The sequence below is a fragment of the Sinocyclocheilus anshuiensis genome, unplaced genomic scaffold (assembly GCF_001515605.1).
Source record: "Sinocyclocheilus anshuiensis isolate Anshui unplaced genomic scaffold, SAMN03320099.WGS_v1.1 scaffold714, whole genome shotgun sequence".
In the NCBI taxonomy this organism is placed as follows: Eukaryota; Metazoa; Chordata; class Actinopteri; order Cypriniformes; family Cyprinidae; genus Sinocyclocheilus; species Sinocyclocheilus anshuiensis.
The window spans coordinates 104,954-112,404 of NW_015546068.1; positions in this window are offsets into that span (position 1 = coordinate 104,954).

Below are 7,451 nucleotides of genomic sequence, written 5' to 3' on the forward strand. Positions count from 1 at the left end.
CCAAAACATGGTGAAATAGCATGGATCACTGGAATGAGCCGTAATGGGACCTTTACTTTTCCTACGGTGTTGTAATGAAACAGTGTCCTGATTGTGACCTCTGCAGATTGAGGGCTGTTCTTTTGGGGGTATGTCCAGCTCAGTATTGTTTAGTTTACGCAGCCCTACAGAATACCTGCGTCTTGCCAAGTGAGAAAAATCAGCAAGGCACATCCCCAGCAGCTTGTGTTTCCTAGATATTTTATAATTAATTTACCTGGTGGAGAATGCCGGCAGAACGGCAACAGGCAGGAGATGTTGAGTGTTCATGTGCATGAATACACACTCACCTTGTCTCCAGGAATATCCATTCCTGAGATGCTTGTCAGATGAGCAATTAGCTGAGGTTGAGGTGTCTTCTCACAAGAACCAGCAGAGGCAGAAACTTCAAAGGGTTTCCGAGAGAACTGAAAATCAATTTCAGGGTCATTTGACTTTTAAAAGTTAATGAATGGAAAAGCATGCAAAGTCAACGGCGTCCTGCAAATGCTGCTGAGCAAATTAATGAATTCTCCTCTCTCGTGGAGACATTTCCCATAGTGCAACTTAACATGCAGACAAAACATTCTGACTCAGAGTTACACTCACAAATTAGCCCTTTTCAAAAGTCAATTGTCTGGATAAACATACATTTAATATTGTTTTGCAGCAGAACTGCCATCTTACATTAAATGCAAATCAGAATACATGATAATAGTGGAGGCCGGGGCTAGTTGTCACGGTTTATACTAGTAAAAACAAACCTTGAAATCTTCATTACAAAACAAAGCTATAATGAACATTTCCACCAATACTGCCTAAGGGGGGAAAAAGAGTACACTGAGTAATTGTTGACCTGATAATGTTGCCACACCATATGGGGTAAGTTGTCACAGAAGCCTGCTGTTTGAAATATGAAATAAACAAAGTAAACAAGGCACAACATAATATTTATATTTATATTTATATTAAAGGCTTAGTTCACCCAAAAATAAAAAATTATGTAAACCATTACAGTTTTCTTATTTTGGGGTGAATAATTATTTTTAAAATGTATTGTAGACTATATATCTTATCAGCCATTAAATTCTTTAGGCAAAACAATTATGAAGTACACAACATTTTATAATTGTATAACATTGTATAATTGTTCAGGTTTTGAAATATGAAGTACTATAAGAAGTAAAACATATTTCTATTTAAAGGATTAGTTTACACCCCCCTTTACATTAGTTTACATCGCGCTCAAAAATGGCCAAAGAGTTTCTATATTTTTCCTATTTAAAACTTGACTCTTCTGTAGTTACATCGTGTACTAAGACCGACGGAAAATGAAAAGTTGCGATTTCTAGGCCGATATGGCTAGGAACTATACTCTCATTCCGGCGTAATAATCAAGGAACTTTGCTGCCGCACCATGGGTGCAGCAGGCGCAATGATATTACGCAGCGCCTGAAAATAGGCTTATTGGAAGTTACCTAGCTGGGGTCTATTTTCAGGTGCTGCGTAATATCATTGCGCCTATATCGGCCTAGAAAATCACAACTTTTCATTTTCCGTCGGTCTTAGTACACGATATAACTACAGAAGAGTCAAGTTTTAAATAGGAAAAATATAGAAACTCTGGCCATTTTTGAGCCCGATGCTAACGGTCTAATCAGATTCAATTATCTATGCTAAGCTACAGATATTATAAAAAATATGATGATCTTTTGATGATCATGATATGATGATGGCCCTTGTGACGACTTCTGCATGTGACAATTAGCCCCGGGCTCCCCTAATTTCCTAACTGTTACTGGTGAAGTGATTCTCATTTTTACGTCTCCTCAGAGGGCAACAGATCTGATTAAGCTGTACGGTGTCTGAGAGAGTCCCATAGTTGAGTGAATTACAGCATGTTTAATGTCCAGAAATGTTGTCTGTAGCTCAGAGATCCAATTAAACCTCTGATCAGCAGGACAACACACAAACACACACCACACACCTTTGACCGATGTCACTGTGTACATCCTTAAAAAGAGCTGTATTCCTCAAAGGATCGATTAAAGCACTCACAGATGAAAACAGAAACTTTGAACTTTGAGTTGTTCGAGAGGGTTGGGGACTTTTTGAACTGCAAACTGCTCTTTTTGGTCTAGTACCAATTAAGTAAGCTTTCGTTATACAGTTGTATGATTGCACAATGCATGAGATGTTGCATAATACCATCTGATGCCTTGCACACATTGTAACGATCATGTCCATAATGTTTTCCCTTCCACTCTGTCCCTGTCCACCAATGGACAAGTAAACACACCCTCCCGCCCCATATTTTACCTTCATTTGTGTCAGACATCAGCATGTCAGGCTCAAACAAACAGATCAATGTTTTGAAAGCATCGCAGAGTCAGTGTTTCACTCTTCACAAGGTCAAAGTACCGATGGCTTTGTCTCTACTTGTTAAACTGAGATAAAAGAAAGTATTTTAATGTGAAAAATCCTCACAGAAGATTTGAATATAATTCAGAATGATACCAGTGAACCCATTAAATGTGAGCAACAGGAACGTGAGCCAGTGTGATGTGCACTGAGAAATATATGTGACCTGCAGGGCAGCGGTTTGAAGAGAGAGAAGGAGAATTGAAGTTCAAAGTCACAGCTGTGTAAACTTATATACCACACACACACACACTTTTAAGTTATTTTTCCAGTTGAGGATGTCTCTTCCAAATTCGTCTCTAACTACAGCTAAGCAAACACACACATGCACACATTAAACCTTGTACATAACACTCTGACAGGTGCTTTGATGTCATTAATGCGCCTATACATAGAAATAACATGTATTCTAACTAAAGTTATTGGAAATGAATCACTTCCATTTCTATAAGAGGCAGTAATTAAGAATACAGCGATGTCATTTTTTAAGCATCAACTTTCTCTCAGATGTTTCACCTAAAACTCCTATAAAGACAGAGGTAGAGTTTACATATAAAGAACAAATCTATACATTGAATGTTGATAGAACAGATCAAATCATCTTTAAATTTGAACTTGACGAGAAATGTTCGAGTTCATACTGAGATCTTTGATGTTTGAATGCAGACTGTTTTCTTGGCAATTTTAAGGACAATTTGACACATAGTTGAGATCATTTGAAAGAAATTATGTGAAATTAACAAGATCTATTTATTAAAAGAAACATCTGCCCAGGTAACAAATTTAGGTTAAAAAACATTGTGGCAACAGTGCTTAGAAATGCTTTTGAAACATTTGATCATAATGTTTTTTTACAGCATTCTACTAAATATATAGTTCAGTCATGAAACTCTAGATGGCGCATCCTGACGGGGTGTTAACGTAACTGATGATATTCAGAGAGTTAAATGACTTGGCACAAGCTGATTGGTTCATGCTGCATATGCAGCCAATGAGCTTACTGCCTTGCATTTATATGGCTGGCAAGCATTCACTTGAGATTCCTGCAGCGCGCTTTCAGAGTTTTCTGAAACCCTCCACCTTCCCCAGTTCCACCTGTATAGATCTGCTACGGGGTTATTTTATATGCTATTTGTGCAGCAGCAGCATGTCTTAAATACTCACGGCACCGTATCGCCATATGCATTGGCAGTAGCAAGTTCCTGTACTTGCTTGCAGCAGTAGCAATAATCTACAGCAGCGTAGCAGATCTGTTCCGCCAAGACCAAATACATTAACATTGTCATATACATCACCATGCTAAAATGTTCAGAGAGTTGTCATGATTGAACTTTATTTTCTCCCAAAATATAACGTTAGTTGAATGCTATTTTTAATATTCTAAGAACGTTGAAATTTCCAGTTTTCTTTTTGTGATTATAATGTTATTTTAAGGTTACAAAAATGTTTCTTACAACGTTCTACTAACTTTTTCACCCAAAATATGATGCTATTTGATTTATTTTACCCCCCAAACAAGCAGATCTATCGCCAAGACATATGTACTGCTACTATCTATGTGTGCCTGGGCTATTGTGCCGACCAGCTTAACACTTTTGTCCTATGTGTGCCTTGGCTACCTTGCTGACCGGCTTAACACTAGCTAGAGTGCACACTCTAATTTGTGTAATTTACAAATAGATATACATTGCAAGCTGATTAGAGACCCCAGCATCCACCTGAGCAAAATATCTAAGTCATTGAATAACTGTAATTGATATAACTTTTATACTCTTATTGTGTATTAAAGCCTTTAGGATGCTAAAGAGAGCGTGACTCAGACTCTGTGTGCAGCTGAATCAACCGCACACTCAGCACAGCTACGGAAAACATCGACCTAAGAAATAAGCAAACATGAACATTGAGGTTAAGCAGCTAATAAGCGAACCCCGGTTGAAATGCATACAAATGGGAATGCTTATTTCCGTTAAGCCTGTTCTCATGTCCTTAACTTGTCGACATGTCCTCAGAACAATTACAGACTGCTTGCTGCTGCAGCTGTATAAACACAGATGCATAAATGCTACTGCTTATACTTAGTTTTTCTCTCCTGCATATGAATGCAAGACTGTTAAACATGACACTTAGTTTAAACTTGTTTATGGTTGCTCATTTAGAAATTGATTAGGCAGACCACGCAATATGCACAGTGATATGCGTAAAAGAGATGTTGATTTCAGATGCTTTCTGAAGCGTGCTGCAACTGCAACAGCAAGCACTAGCCGAGTATTTGAATGTTTGAGCAGCAAGCTCATTGGCTGCTGATACAAAAAGAACCAATCAGCTGCACCACGCGATAATGATGTCATTATGGCAGATTGAGTTAGAACCTATCAGCCTGCACCATGTAGAGTTTCATGACAGAACTTTGTACATAAAATATTAATAAAGTGGCAAGAACATTCCATAAACATTACTTTAAAAATGTTTTGTCCTAACATTCATATAACGTTTAAAAAACGTTGTGAGAACGTTCCCTGTTAGCTGGGAAGACTTTAGCAGAAGTCTAGGAGAAACAACTGAGAAGTTCTTTGCATATACTTTTTATATTCCCATGGGAGTCTTTAATGAAGTATTTTTGAGTGTCGCAAATCTATCAGAAGAGTGTTTACATCGAACAGCTCACCTAAAGACCTGTCCAGTCCATCCCCTTCTTTTTCATTTCTCGCTGCAGCCTTCTCTTCGCTGTTTCCTAATGAACTCCGACTTAATTACTGAACCCAGGATGGCTCTTACAGCCCCACAGCTAACAGTTAAGCCCCCTGGGGGAATGTGTGTGTGTGTTTATATTCATTTATTTCTCTTACATAAAATATCAAAGTACTCCGCCAGTCGACCCTCTGCTGCTTTTAAACTGCGCTCTCCCTAATGACCGCAGTTACTTCAGATAAATCCATCAGGCTACAAATCAAATCAAAGCAGTCCATCAATTATGAAATACTTTACAAAAACAATAATCTGTCCTCAAGTACCTGCGTTTGTTTCTGATTCACTTTTATCTGCAAGACGTCATCTTGGAAACAAGACAACAAACAACGACGCTGCCTCATTAGAACGCAGTATGATAACAAGAGTGCTCATGTGAGTCTGTCATCCACACAAAGCTGAAGAAGGAAATCAGGTTTTAAAACCATCTGAAACTCCGTCTTTTACAACCTCTAGAGCAGTGTTTCCCAACCTTTTTTCAGTCGCGGCACCCTTTGGAAATTTTAACAAACTTGTGGCACCCTACAAAATTAATTTTGTCACAATATTTAAATTTCTATCTGAAAACTGGAGTAATGATGCTGAACATTCAGCTTTGCATCACAGTAATAAATTACATTTTACAACATATTCAATTGGAAAACAGTTATTTTAAATTGTAATAATATTTCACATTTTTTACTGTATTTTTGATCAAATAAATGCGGCCTTGGTGAGCATAAGAGAAATATTTCAAAAACATAAATATTTTTACAGTTTTTAAAGTTGTTAATAGTTTAAGTTTTTCTATATTTTATATTTCTGTAAGTATTTCTATAATGATCCAGTCAATGATTTCTAATGGAGTTTAGTGAGTTCCATCGGTCCAGGTAACATCACACATTGTCAGGTGGTTTCAGTGATGCAGTGGGTTTGTGGGACTCTGAGAGTTTCCCTTTATCAGTTCAGAGTGCATCAATTATTCAACAACAGGAAGTTGTGGACCTTGAGATTAACTTTGCTGTTGTTGTTATTGCTTTTTACCAACCTACCAAGAGCTCAGACACTTTCAGGTTATTACAGAGCACACAGACATATACACACATTCATTCACTCCCACAAATACACAAACACACTCTTTTACACACACTCATACAAATACAAGTCATAACCTGGCCGGAGACGCCGAGAATGGCTGATGAGATTGGCACAGTGTTTACCATTCTAGAGTAATAAAATAAAGCCTATTCCTGTTTTTATCACTCACTGAAAATAAACAGGGTCCCAAAAATGTATTTGGACACATAAGTCATACTTGACATCTGAATGTCATCACACTGGATAGTAAACTATGAAAGCAAGTATCTGTATCTGCTCAAATGCTGCAGAAATGTACACTTTACCAAAACCAAGCCTACAGTCACAACATCATTTTTTTTATACTATGTTTCTTTAAAATAAATGACACTTGCTTTAGTATTTTGTTATTTAATGCAATGACATTCTGTCATTTCTATGTGTGGTACAAGTGTCCAAATACTTTTGGGTGACTCTGTATAATGCTTTTTAATCAATATTTACAGAGCACTAGCCATCTTTCTAAGCACATATCCTTGCAGATATTTTCTAAGTTATGACACAACCTCTTTAAAATTAAATCACTTTTTCATATATTTAGTCATGCCCTCAACTCTGCAGCCAAGAACCTGATAAAATATGATTTACACATTACAGAATGCAGCTAAATACTCATTACTTACTTTGAATGCTATTCCCATTTCCATTTGGTGTGCAAATTAAATGGATCAGACTGTGTGCAGTAAGATAATACAATCTGACTCTATATATATATATAAATCAATAAAAAAACAACAATGAATACCATTATTTTAGCTACATAAAACACACACACAAGCAAAAACTCTATATTTTATTTTACGCTATATAAAATGCAAGAAAGTATTTTGTCTTGCATTGAGATTGACAATATAAAATAGAAATACAATCAAATATATAGTAAATATAAAATAAATTAAAATGAAAAAAAAAAAAAGTTCTGACCTTAATTCTTATTATTGCACACACACACACAAACACAAAAAAAAAATTTATATATTATTTAAATGGTATTTTTATATATTGTCGCATTTTACACTGCCTTTAATTCATGTTGTTTTAAAAGTAATGAAACTAATCAGAATCACCACTTACAATGAAAAAAATAAAAAAATAAAAATAAAACATATATATATATATATATATATATATATATATATATATATATATAT